This window comes from Ovis canadensis, chromosome 17, assembly GCF_042477335.2.
Source record: "Ovis canadensis isolate MfBH-ARS-UI-01 breed Bighorn chromosome 17, ARS-UI_OviCan_v2, whole genome shotgun sequence".
NCBI classification, from domain to species: Eukaryota; Metazoa; Chordata; class Mammalia; order Artiodactyla; family Bovidae; genus Ovis; species Ovis canadensis.
The window spans coordinates 29164224-29178598 of NC_091261.1; the positions used below are offsets into that span (position 1 = coordinate 29164224).

Sequence of the window (14375 nt, forward strand, 5' to 3'; positions counted from 1 at the left end):
TCAATCAGAGATGGTTTCTGTTCATGGAATCAAAGTCTGGTTTGAGAGACTGAGGTGGGTTGATAAAAGTCATATAGTATTCTTGACTATTTTCATGATGAATTGAATAAACCATATTAAGTAAATATGTTTACAGCTAGATAAATGTATGAAATTTAAGAAGGAATTTCACAAGTATAACTATAGATCGAGGGAGGTGGCCTTCCAGTCTGTTGGGAAGTCAGCTGGCAGAGTGAGGCAGGGGATGTGAAAGGCTGGCGCAGACATAAATGGTGTTGTTGGCAAGAATAAGTGCTTTGCATAAAAAAGATTGAAATAATGCCATTTACTGCAATATGGATGGACCTAGATATTATTAAGTAAGACAGAAAAAGACATATATTATATGATATCACTCATATATGGAATCTAAAAAATGATATAAATGGACTTATTTACAAATCAGAAATAGACCCACAGACAGAGAAAACAAATTTTTGGTTACCAAAGGAGATAGTTGGGGTGGGGGGCAGAGTGGAGGGAGATAGATTAGGAGTTTCAGGTTAACATATATACACTACTATAAAATATGGTTTTTCTAGTAGTCATGTATGGATGTGAGAGTTGGACTATAAAGAAAGTCGAGCACAGAAGAATTGATGCTTTTGAACTGTGGTGTTGGAGAAGACTCTTGAGAGTCCCTTGGACTGCAGGGAGATCTAGCCAGTCCATCCTAAAGGAAATCAGTCCAGAATATTCACTGGAAGGACTGATGTTGAAGCTGAAACTCCAATACTTTGGCCACCTGATGCGAAGAACTGACTCATTTGAATAGACCCCGATGCTGGGAAAGATTGAAGGAGGGAGGAGATAGGGATTACAGAAGATGAGATGGTTGGATGGCATCACCGACTCGATGGACATGAGTTTGAGTGAACTCCAGGAGTTGGTGATGGACAGGGAGGCCTGGCGTGCTGCAATTCATGGGGTCGCAAAGAGTCAGACATGACTGAGCAACTGAACTGAACTGATAAAATATATGTAAAATAGATAACCAGCAAGGACCTACTGTATAGCACAGGGAACTATACTCCATATCTTGTAATATATAGTAATGGAAAAGAATATGAAAAAGGATGTGTATACACACACACACACATATAGCTGAATTACTTTGTTGGATGTTTGAAAGTGACACATGTTGAAGTAACTATACTTCAGTTCAGTCGCTCAGCAAACAACAAAAACCATAAGGTTAAAAAAGAAAAGAGTAAGGGCTTTGGAGCCATTGGCTCTGGTTCAGGACCTGGCTCGGTGGGCTCTGGCAGCGTCTCAAAGAGGGTGAGCACCAGTGGAACAGACCAGTCACATTCCCAAGCCGCCCTTGCAGCTGAGGTGTGGCCATGTGGCTGAATTCTGACTGCTGGAAGGAGAGACTGGGAGTAGAATGAGGGGCTTTCAGCCTTGGGCCAGAAGTACGCTCTTCCATCCTCTGTGACACTCGCTTGCATTCCCCCTCTGCCATCTGAATGGCGACTCGGGGATGGGGGGACATAGTGGGGCTGTGGAATGGCTGAGAAAATGGAAGCTGCCTGGGTCCTTGAATGACTTCTTACAGCACTGGCTACTTACCCTCCCACCCCATAGTGTCTTCTACATCGGGTGGAGACATGCGCAAGAGCATCTTGCTTTGTCAAGCCCCTGAGATTTGGGGGTCTGTTAGAGCAGCTGAAGTGAAGTGATGTCTTAATCACTCAGTCGTGTCCATCTCTTTGTGGCTCTATGGACTGTAACCCACCAGGCGCCTCTGTCCATGGGATTCTCCGGGCAAGAATACTGGAGTGGGTTGCCATTCCCTTCTCCAGGGGATCTTCCCAACCCAGGGATTGAACCCAGGTCTCCTACATTGCAGGTGGATTCTTTACCATCGGAACCACCAGGTAGCCTGTTAGAGAAGCTAGTACTCTTCTATTACATGTGAGATATTGGGCAAGACGCATGGTCCTTATCAGCTCTACTTTCTTTTTTTGTGTGTTTCTCTTAGCTGGTTTTTTTTTTTTTTTCCAGGCTTTAAAAAATTGAAGTGTATTTGCTGTATAATATTATGTTACAGGTGTATAGTATAGTGATTCACAGTTTCTAAAGGTTATACTCCATTCATAGTTATTGCAAAATATGGGCTCTATTCTTTGTGTTGAACAGTATATCCTTGTAGCTCACTTTGTACTTAATAGTCTTAGACCTCTGCCCATATCTTGTCCCTCCTGCCTCCCCTCTCCCCACTGGTAACTACTAGTGTGTTTTCTGTGAGTCTGTCAGCCCCACTTTCCTCATCTATAAACTGGGGCAACTAATGCCCATTTAATGGAACATTTTTGGTAAGGATTGAAAGAGGTAAAGTTTATAAAATGTTTAACCTATTGCCTAGCATACAGTAAATACACAATAAATGGTAGGTATTAATAATAATGGGCTTCCCTGGTAGATCAGCTGGTAAAGAATCTGCTTGCAATGCAGGAGCCCCTGGTTCAATTCCTGGGTGGGAAAGATTCTCTGGAGAAGGAATAGGCTACCCACTCCAGTATTGTTGGGCTTCCCTGATGGCTCAGACAGAAAAGAATCTGCCTGCTATGCTAATAGGAATGTTAGAGTGTTTCCTTTTAGAAGTTGAAACAAACTAGTTTTTTCAGTTCATCCTAATGGATTATGAGAGTAATTATAGTAAATTGTTTTGGAAAGACTGAGGCAGAATTAACAATTTAACACTTAGTTGAATATCTTAGGCCAAGTGGGAAAAAAATAGAAGAATGTCTTACTTGATTTATTTCTTTGGTGATGAGAAGTAGATTAAATAGAACAGACTGGATGAGATGCATGAAACTGGGGGCCCTTAATTCATCTCATTATCAGACACCAGCTTGTGCTTTCTAAGACCTAAAAGCTGACAGCAGTGTATGCCAGGCACTGTTGAGGTGTTTCATGTGCATCCTAGGAGGATCCGCCTCCTAGGATCCATCCGAAGCAGGCACTATCATTATACCCATTTTACAGATAAAGAGATTAAGGCATAGAATGGTTAAGTACTAACTTGTCCAAGGCCATCCCGCCTAGCCAATAGCAGAGCCAGGATTTGAGTGTGTGAGGCAGCCTGGCTCCATGGTCCATGCTTTGGACTGCTATCCCCCACACTCCTGTAGAGGGGGTGCTCCACAAATATTTATTTGTTCAATAAGTGAATGATGCCACGTGGTTTATTTTCAGAGACTTATATCACCAGTGTGGGAATTGGAATTCCTGGATAGCAATCAGATCCCTGATTCTTTTAAGACACTAAAATATGATGGGAGGATCCCAGGGACAGGGGAGCCTGGTGGGCTGCTGTCTATGGGGTTGCACAGAGTCAGATATGACTGAAGCAACTTAGCAGCAGCAGTGTGATTGGGGAGGGATCAGAGAGCCATCTTAGATTTCCGGATGCTAAAATTAACCCAGCATTCAAATTGAGGTCAGGAGATGGACGCAACCCGTGCTGGTGTGGTGCCTACTCTATGGTTTGCAGAGATTAGGTCTCCACTCATCCTGCAGGTAAGCCTAATGGGATTTGACTGCCAAGTACGCTGCAGTGTCCACCTTCAGCCCTTTGAGAAGCTTCTGACGGGCTTGGTGTGCTCTTCATGGAGGTGTCAAGCCTTACTGTACCTTCTCCAGCAATCTCCTGTGGTTCTGAGGGAAAAGAAACATCCCTTGAAAATGGAGGCACATTTTACACTTAATATTCCTCAAATCACTCTTGGTGGCTTATCTGCTTTTCCAGCAATTTTATGATAGATATCACTGATTATTTTGTTACAAGCTACCTACAGTTGGTGATTTTTTTTCATAAAGATCATAACGTGAGTGACAGTATAGCGTTCACTATCTTGTCTCCTAAGGTGTTCACATACATCTATCTATAGATAGATCTATATGAGGACGGGAAATAGACCAAGTTGACCTGTGATTCCTTTCCTATAATTTTCCTGTGTCATAGCTCCGATCTTAAATCTTATTTGGCAAGCCACAGAATGTGCCAGTTTATCAAAGAGATAAAAAAGTAGACATTTCCCCTGCCTTCTGAATTTCAATGTAAGGAGTATTCGTCTTTACTATTGATCTCTTCCATTGAGTAGTCCTTGTGATGATTGCCACTTTTCTATATTTATGGAGAATCAGCACTTCATAAATGTCAAAAAGCACTTTGCTTTACAGAACTGTCAGCGTTCTAACATCTCACAAAGTTAGCAATTATCACGAGAAACCACGTGTGGAAACTGGAAAATAAATAATTACTAAGGAAAGTAATTTTTTCCTTGATAGAATCAGAAACAGAGAAAAAGTCCTTCATTCTCTGTCTTGTTTTGATTGTCCTTGTCCATGGAGGCACTGCGATCCAGGAACTTTCTTGTCTCTCTTTCCCATTTGCTTTTATGCATCAGAGTTCTTCTCTTACGGGGTTCGAATATCAAGGGGGCTATAAAAATCTCCTGCAATGGGGGATGCTTGTCCTGCAACAGAGGAAATTACATTTTGATCCTAGGAATCAGAAAGGGCAAACCTTTGGGGTCCTATGTAATTATTTTATAAACGTTTATAAAGAAATTTCTCCATACTTTTCTTGAGAGCATAAGTGAAGATTTCTGACAATTTTCAAAATTGGGGGTGGAGGTTCTCTAAATAAATGTCCTGACTACCCTCCACTGAATTGACCTCCTCTTTCATGTCCTGTAGACATAATCTGTGCTTGGAAGGTGGTTTTTTATTTTTTGGTCCCTAGTAAGGCTACTTTGAAAGGTTGTCATAGCAACACTGGCCACTGGCCTCAGATAATATAACAGGGTGAGGAGGTGGCCTCCACTGGACTTCAGGCTTTGTTAGCTCATGCTGTTGTGTGCTGGAGTGGCTTGTTTGGAGATAACATTTCATTGCAGCAAAAATGCTCTATGCCAGAGACCCCTAGAAAAACTGTGTCTTGTTTTCAAAGTGGATAGGTCACACAAACCTCCCCCACTGTCCTCTGACACCCACCGCCTATGCTATCTAGTGGGAACTTGGCACATGGATTGCCACTCTTCACACTTTTGGTCACGTGCTTATCGAATGATGCTAGTTGGAGTATGCAGTGTCTCCTCAATAGATGTAGTTGGAACTGACAGGTTTTCAGCTTTGCGGGGGAGCCCTGTGTGGTTTTTTTAGTTCAGTCTGCCAGCTAAGTTGGTAATGTCCTGGGTATCTTTCAGCAGACTTCCGTCACCTACACAGGGTTGTTATACATGTTACAGCTCTTGCATTTAATGGCTGTGTTAAATGATGTTACTGTCATAATTCAAAGGGGCAGTATGCAGATCCCTGTGCATTTTTCTCAGCAAACTGCAGAGGAATGATGAATTCCATCTGTCTTCCTGGCACAGAATTTGGTTTCAAGTTTTCTGTGCTCAGGGTCCTGGGCTGTCACACTTATGTTGATTGACTTTTCATGGCTTTTCAATGGGTGGAAAAAAATGTCTGCTTTCGTAATTTTGTTCTTTGATTTCAGTGGTCTGATTGCTGGTATTTTGAAAAATCCTCAGAAATTCCTTGCAGCCGCTTTTCTTTCATCTCTCCAAGTTCTTATCTGCCTCTGTCTCTTCCACTCTTATTTTTCTGGCTCCTCACTTTGACCTTATGGGAACATGATAGGCACCTAATACATTTGGATTGTGTTGAATTTTAGAAGGGAGAGAGAGAAGGCACAATTTGGATGAATGCTATTTTAGTGGAACCTCTTTATTCTGATGTCTTTCAAAGGGTTATGGCCTTATGTCAGAAAGGAGAATAGAGCTGAGCTTCTCCTGCTGTTAACTGGCCATTCCCTGTTTGAAATCAGGCACAGATGTGCTGGCTGCAGGCAGAGTGTTCGGACTGACACAATTTTTCAGGCTGATCTGATAATTGAGAATATTCATATATTGAAAAGATGTCTGTGAGTGCTGTGGGAAGCTAGCAAAAATAAATAAATAAATAAAATAAAGGAAGACAGTAATTCTTGTCTTGAATCAATACAGGAATTCCTGTCTTCTTGAATTCCTGTCACGAATAAGCCATGCTCATGTTTGGGTATTTCCACCAGATTTATTGCCATGATTATTTTAAATACTCTTATGTAGATTGAACAAAGAATGTCTTTTGCCTTTCATCCCAACAACTCTGGTGATATGTGGTCCTTGATCTTGATCAGCTGAGGTAGTGCCGTGTGAGAGCAGTGTGATAATAAATGAGAAGGCAGCAAAGATAAACTGCCCTGTCCTGCCCACTCACCTCCATCCTTTAAACACAGATTGACTCCGGGACATGAAAGGACTGCCAAGCAGTAAGCCTGCACACACAGCAGTAGAGCTGCAGCAGACGGACTGTCCTTTGATGAAAGCATCTCAGTGTCTCTTTAATTGTGTCCCCAAGGATTCGCATATCTTAATAATCAGAATGGCCACACAGAAAATGGCATATCTTAACAATCAGAATGGCCAGGCAGGAAAGTGATCAGGAACCAGTGGATTTCATTACTCGGGAACTGTGGTTCTCAGAACTCTAACAAAAGGTGGAGGGGAAATCTGAGCAGGAGAGGGACTAAATCACAGAAGCATCTTGATATTGTTTCAGGTCCCCCACCTTCCTTCAAACTTGCAATGCCCCCACTTCACTCAAGAGCAGAGTTTTCATAAAAAAAATTAGGGTGAAATGTTCACGCTTTTGCTTTACCCATGGAGGGGAAAGTCACATAGAAAGACTTGTTTACAGTACTGACCTACAGCTCTGAATGGCAAAATCTGAAGATATCAAATACCAGAATATCTCTAAGACATAGCGATCCATAATGATATCGCAATCAATGAGGTCTCACTTACTATTTAAAAGATACTGTAGAAAAACTAAATATCATGGATAGTGCTACAAAATACAATATCATCTGGCACAGAGTTGGTGCTCAATAATTATTTGAATCAAATATGATGTGGGTTATACAACTTGATCTTATAGCTCAGAATAATCCAACTCAGTTCAGTAGATTTCAGTTACTTCAGCACCCATTTACTGCTAGTAATTTGCAAGGCACTGTGTTGGGGGCTGCAGATACAATCTGATATTGTTGATGATGGTGGTGGAGCTGACTGCCAGCGTAAGACAAGTAAACAAATGTAATATCTATAAAACAGGCAATGTTAGCTTCATCAGAGAGCTACCTAAAAAGTACACCCAAGAAGCATATGTGGATGTGTGACTGTATCTAGAGTACAGGTTATAAAAACCACCAAGGACAAGTCACTGGTAGTGGTCATTCAGTTAAGCGTGATGGAGGTCAGACAGGATTGAATGCACATCTGTAGCCCAGAATGGAGATGCGGTGGTTTTACGGAAAACTTTCTCTAGGAAAGGATGCTGCATGGGTCAGTGGGATGAACACAGATATTTTCAGTCCAATGACCTGTGATCAGATCCTACTTCCTCTAATGGTTAGCATGGTGGAAACTAGTAAATCTCTGATTCTTAATTATTTTATCTGAAAAATAGGAATAATGTTGCTATAAACACAAATTTGCAGGGTTGTCATAAGGATTAAGAGAGGATACAAATAATATCCTCCATTTAGCACCTGGCAGGTAGAAAACCCTCAACAGAGATCCCTGCTCTATCTTTTTCTCTTCCAGCAGAGAGTAAGCTTATACCAGTCAGTCTATTGGTCTGATGCTTTTGCCATAACTGTTCCAAGGAAAAGGGTAGGAACCCTTTTTGGGGTTGTTTACTTTTTAGTAGCGCTAAGGAAACTGAAGAAAAGTAAGGGGCTGCAAATAATGCAGGGGAAGTCTCCTAAGATGGAGGGGACCCAGTCTACTGAACAGTGTATTATCTGTGTTTATAAAACCTAGTGTTGCTATTCAGAGAATTATTCAAGCCTCTTTTACACATGATCTAAAATTCTCCTCATTCACTGTTAAATTGTATTTGAAAAGTAGCCAGCTTCTGATTACGAACTGGTTTGATGGCTAAATGTTTTATTCACAATATAGCTTAGATTTATATTCATTTCCTCCTATATATATATTATATAAATTATATATATATATAAAACTTATAAATGTATATATATATGTCTATTTAAAGTTTTTGCTAAAATTGAATAACAGGGCACCTGTGACTGAAGGTGGTGGTGGATTACATTTCTGAGCTTTTTTTCTCCTAGAGTTTGGGGTTCTTTCAGGTGCTATCTGCCTTATATTTTGTAGTTTCCTCTCATATCCTGTCCTGGAAGTTTCTAGTTTTTTTTTTTATTTCATTCTTGAAGATTTTCTTGAAACCCAGATTCCTCTTTATATTTTTTCTTTTTTTCCTCCCAAGATTCTTCCTGAAGACAACCATATTTTAAGCTCTCTGAAAGAAGTCTCTATGTCTTAAATCTCTTTGCTCAGCAAATATTTACTCATATGCAAAAGCCCAGGAAATTCTCTAGGAAGTCAACTGCTCCATTTGCAGTGTTCTGCCTATATTCTAGTCACCAAAGCATTGTTCATCGTGGGACATTGTTTCTAATTCTCCTGATGAGTCAGAAAACCAGGCAACACTGTACTTGGAAAACTGACAGCAAGTGAACATTTTCACTCATTTTATACAATACATATTAATTTTCAGAAGCTCTTGGTCCAATAGATTACTGAAGTGATAATATTTAAGCACAATACTGTATATTCCTATGCTAAGTAAAAATGGATGTCTCTTCTTTTTTCCCTCTTTTCTTACCTCTACTCCTTCTTTCTTTGTTACGTAGACCGTTTCATGAAAGGGGGACGATAACACTGTTGCAGTGGCTGACTTTCCAAGATTTGCTGCTTTGCTTGCTTCAAATATTCTTCCACATTATTCTCTTCTTAGAGCTATGTCTGATGTTTAAATGGAATCACAAACAAGTGAAAAAATAAATGAGAATCCACTTTATTTTTTTGCCATCCTCTCTTAAAAGGTGTAATATAGACTAGTAGTTTTCATAACATGTATTTATGGAGTACTTATGTGCCAGGCCCTGGGCTAGTTGCTCAAGACACAGCAGTGCACAGGGGCCCTGTGGATGAGAGCCCGGTCAGACAGCAAAGGTGTTGGAGGCCCAGTGCAGTCTGTTTGCCGTAAGGCTGTTTGGAGAAGTACATCTGGCTTCACAGAAGAGTGTGGATTAAGACTTCTGGTTAAATAAATTACCAGCCACAAAAAAGAATGAAATAATGCCAGTTCCAGCAAGTGGGTCTCTGGACCCAGAGATGATCTTACTAAGTGCAGCAAGTCAGACTAAGACAGGTATCATATGGTATTACTTTTATATGGAACCTAAAAAAGTTATGCAAATGAACTTATTTACAAAACAGAAATGGGTTCATAGAAAACAAACTATGCTTTACAAAAAGGAAAAGGGGTTGCTGGGGTGGGGAGGGATAAATTTGAAGTGTGGGATTAACAGATACACATTACTATATAAATAACAAAGACCTACTGTATAGAACAGGGAACTATATTCAATATCTTATAATAACTAATTATGGAAAATAATTTGAAAAAGAAATACATATGTATACTAAATCACTTTGCGGTACAGTAACTGAATCACTCTGCCGTACACCTGAAACATCGTAACTCAACTATACTTCAAAAAAAAAACAAAAAAAACTCAATTCACATTTCCCTAAATTACCATTAACGAGGATAAAACTTTGCTTCCTGAAGTTCTAGCATAGATTAACAAGAAATTATTAATCATTAGTTTAAATGATTTAAAATCATTTACACTTCCTCTCATTTAGACAAACTTTCCTCTGTTGGAAAAACTGGGCCATGCCGACTGCTGGTTACTCATCACAGCCCTGAGACGGGCATTAAAAGCTGCTCTACACTCCGAAGAGTTCCCCTTACTGGGAAGTTGGTGGTAATAGTTCTCTAACAGGCTTTCTTAATAAATGATAAAAATAACCTTTTAGATACTTAAATCATTTGGCTGCCAAGGGCATTTAATCAGGCCCATTGCCAAATGCTAATTAATGATACAAGTGGAGGATTTTATTTAAATTTGTTATACTAATATGTGGAAATATAAATAGAAACTGCCGATGGAGAGAAACTTGTCAAAGGTGGAATGTGTCAGGTGACAGAGCAAACACCAAACTTTAAAATAATAGACCTGCTGTGTTACAGGAGGTAATTGATGTAGAAATCTTGCAATGAAGATAATTTATTTGTAAAAAGCCTTTTGTAATTTAAAGTACTCAGAGTGCTGAAAAATATAAAAAATCATCAGGACTGTTGTAGGCTAATACTTATTGAATAGGATGAATTCAACTCAGTTGTGAGGGAGGTAGGTTATGGTGAGGTGTGTGATATAAAGGCTGTCTCTTTCGTTGATGGTATTTTCTTTTCCAGTGTTTATGTGTCCAGTTGGTGTTAGTCCTGAGTTTATTTCCAGCACCAGCTGTGCTGATGTCGTGTTTTAGATCTTTCTGATTTGCAAAGAAAGTTTATGGTAGGGCTGTGGTATCCCTGATGGCTAATGGCTAACATGATTTCTTCCATGCTCAGTGGAGTGATGTTATATTGCTCAACCCAGACACGTCTGGGTATTTATCAACATGGTTTCCACTGGAAAGCCTCATGGTTTGGCTTTTGGGCACTTACGCTCCCGACATGTCCCAGTGGCTTTATTGTGGATTAAGACAAGTGGAATAGCTAAACATGGAAGATCCACCTAAAGTTAAGAAGGCAGAGAGGACTACATGCTGGTCTATTCTTGCTGCTGCTGCTAAGTCGCTTCAGTTGTGTCCGACTCTGTGCGAACCCATAGACAGCAGCCCACCAGGCTCTGCCATCCCTGGGAGTCTCCAGGCGAGAGTGCTGGAGTGGGTTGCCATTGCCTTCTCCAATGCATGAAAGTGTAAAGTGAAAGTGAAGTCACTCAGTCGTGTCCGACTCTTAGAGACCCCATGGACTGCAGCCTACCAGCCTCCTCTGTCCATGGGATTTTCCAGGCGAGAGTACTGGAGTGGGTTACCACTGCCTTCTCCATTCTTGCTGGATGAGAGCAAAAATGAGGTCTATAGATATGTATTTTTTTCTTGTGTTAGTGGAAAGATTGGATTTACAGATCTCTAAACTTAAGTCTGGCAACCAACCACTTAATTTAACGAAATGCGTAGTTCTGGTTAGAGAAACCAGTGCTCTCAGTCAAGTTGCTGTGTATAAGGATTAGTTTGAGTGAGGACGAGCTGAAAGTAGTTTTCACACTGAGCAGCAGTGCAGGATTTGATCTGCTCTATTCAGGTTGCTTCTGAGACTTCCTCATTTAGTGCCCTTGTTTATGCTAATTTCCCTGCCGGGAGGGAGCCTTTTTCCATTCATTCCTCTCTTTACATCCCCCCAATACATTCAGCTCAAATTCCACTTCCACTGGAAAAACCTTGGAGCACTCCATCTAGAACTGATGTCTTATTCAGCTGAAGAAAGAAACAGAATACATTTAAAATCCACCAGATAAGCGTCACGTATTGCCTAGAATCATGTGACTGACACTCACGGTATATTATCTTTTTTATAATCAGTTGCCTAACTCTTCAAAATTAGATTTCACCTTCATGGAAGGCAGGGATAACACCTTTGCATTTCCCACATCTTTGCACAGCGCTTCGCTTAGGAGAGTGAAACAGTAACAGTTTATTGAGGAACCAATGAATGAACCCAGATTAAACTCAAACGGCCAATGTCATCAATTGACTGGTGACTACAGTGTGTCATTCTCACTATGAAGGCCAGCTGCCCTGTTCCTCCACCTCTCACGGTGGCTCTAATGCCAGAAAGGGGCCTGGATGCATCTCATTAAGTGAAACATTAACTTTTTACCACACGTCCAAATGGTATAAACATCTGGGAATGCTCAAGATAGACACATTCAAATCTGCATTGCCAAATGACTACAAAATGCCTGACAAGGCTTTTCAGTGTTTCTTTTTGCTTACAGAAGATCTCAGTCAACATTTGGATGCTTGTAAGCGCAGGGTGATGTAACTCCCTCGGCATTCCAAGGAGACGGTACTTTAAACCACACTTGTCAAGACCTGGCATCTTCTATCTGGAACCCTAAGGTCATGAAATAGACCTTACAGACCCTTTCCCTTTACTGAGGTGGATAGTGAGGCTTATAGAGTTTAAAAGACTTGCTCACGGTCACTCAGCTTGTTATTGACCTAGCAAATTCACAAAGAGTTACTGCATTCTTTCTGCCACCCATCTGAATAAAGTATAAGTCACAGATGGCTGTGCTATTTGACCATCAGGTACAGACCAAACCTTTCATTTTTGTGTGCTTTTATATGCTCTCTGTACCATACTGAGCTCTTTTGATCTTCATATATCAAAATTTTGGGAATCTCCATCAAGTAGACTATTACACAGACGGAGAGGCAGCATCAGGTGTGTTAGAAGAGTTTGAGATCAGCAGTAAACAAACCCATGTAGAAATGATCACTACCTACTGCTCTCTGAACTTTTACTTTGGCATTTAGTCCTGGAAAAGCAAAAAGCCTTCATTTCTCTCTGCTCTTGCTTGGCTGGTCCCCCTTGGGACCAATAACTAGCATTTATGATGAAGATTGTTACTGCGACTCCTTACCCATCTGTAGATGCAGAGCAAAGCGTGGGGAGGGCAAGGACCTGGGGTTTCTGCCCCTGTCCCTCCTCTGCTCTGTGGGGCCTGGAGCAGTCCCACAGAGACCTTTCCAGGTGTGTGGGGCTCCCAAGGGAAGCCTGGCATGTGCTGACAACTGAATTTTCAGTTTTAGAAATTAAGCTTTCCTTGCTTTCTGTGATGATCCCTTACACGCAGCCCTCTGCACCATTTGGGGGAGCACTCCACTGGGTTTTGAACAGTGGCAGCTGTGAAGTCAATGATACTTAAGTCAAGTCCTGTCTTTTGATTCTTCTAACGATGCCCATCTTTAGGTTTCTGTGTGGCATTGAAATCCCCACAGAAATGCAGAATGGCTCTCTCCCTGTTTCTTAGCTCCACTTTATGATTTGGGCACACCAAATAATAATACAATAAATGCTATGTGCTTGAATCATCTTGAAAACACCCCCTGCCCTGGTCCATGGAAAAATTGTCTTCCATGAAAGCAGTCCCTGGTGTCAAAATGGTTGGGGACTGCTGCTTTGAATTGTTTTACAGAAATTGAAACCCCCACCAAGTGGAAGAAGTAACTGTGCACTGCCTACAAGCATGTAGACCCCAGATGGGTTGGAACCAGAAGTTTGATGATGCTGACTCCCGATTACCTCATCACCAACCCATCAGAAGAAGGTCCATGAACTGATCACATACCCCACAGCTCCCTCCCTCATCCAGTCTGGGTAACCTGGGTGTGCAGTCACAAAATGTCTCTTAAGAAAATAGTTCCTAGAAGTTCCCTGGTGGCCTAGTGGTTAGGATTTGGTACTTTCACTGCTGTGGCCCAGGTTCAATCCCTGGCCAGGGAACAGATCCTACAAGTTGTGTGGCATGGCCAACATTCAGAAAGAAAGAGAGAAAGGAAGGGAAGAAGGAAGGAAGGAAAGAAATAGGGAAGAAAGAAGAAAGGAGGAGAGAAGGGAGGAAGGAAGGAAGAAAGAAAGAGTTTCCTTCAGACCATAGCCCTAATTGCTCCTGTGTTGGGGACAGTGTGAAGTCATGTGAGAATCCAGACAGGTCCCATGATCACCCTCTCTGTGTTTCTTCCTCCTCTTCCCAGCCCCCTCCCAAAGTCCCCTACAACAAAAAATAGCATTTCTTCCTCTCCTTCAGCAAAACACCAAAGGGATCCTGTATATCAACTCGTGCAGATGGTTGTGGGAAAGGGCCACAGTCGTGCTCAGCAAGGCCAGTCTGCTGACAGCAGGTGGTGGTGAGGAAAAGTGCAGCCTTTAGTACAGGGCGCCAAGCAAGGGGTCCGGAGCAGGAGCAGCCAGCGCTCAAGACCTGAAAACTCCTGGAAGGCCTTCAGAGAAAGGTTTTTAAAGACTGGATGAGGGAGGGCAGCGGTGAGGTGTGTCATCAGCTCATGGACATTCTTCTGATGGGTTGGCAGTGACATAATCGGGAGTCAACATCATCCAACTTCTGGTTCCAACCCGTCTGGGGTCTGCATGCTTGTGACCACTGCACAGTTACTTCTTCCACTTGGTGGGGGTTTCAATTTCTGTAAAATGGTTCATGGCAGTGGTCCTCAACCTTTTTGGCGCCAGGGACTAGTTTTGTGGAAGACAAGTTTTCCGCAGGCGGGGAGTGGGGAATGGTTTCAGGATGATTCAGCACGTTGCATGTA

At 41.6% G+C, this 14375-nt stretch overlaps 1 non-coding gene across 1 annotated transcript; it reads left to right on the forward strand.

The window, feature by feature from the left end:
- Window positions 1–13479: 13479 nt before the first annotated feature.
- TRNAE-UUC (transfer RNA glutamic acid (anticodon UUC)) lies at window positions 13480–13551 on the forward strand. Its single transcript has one exon. It is a non-coding gene; the product is annotated as a tRNA-Glu (tRNA).
- The last annotated feature ends 824 nt before the right edge of the window (window positions 13552–14375 follow it).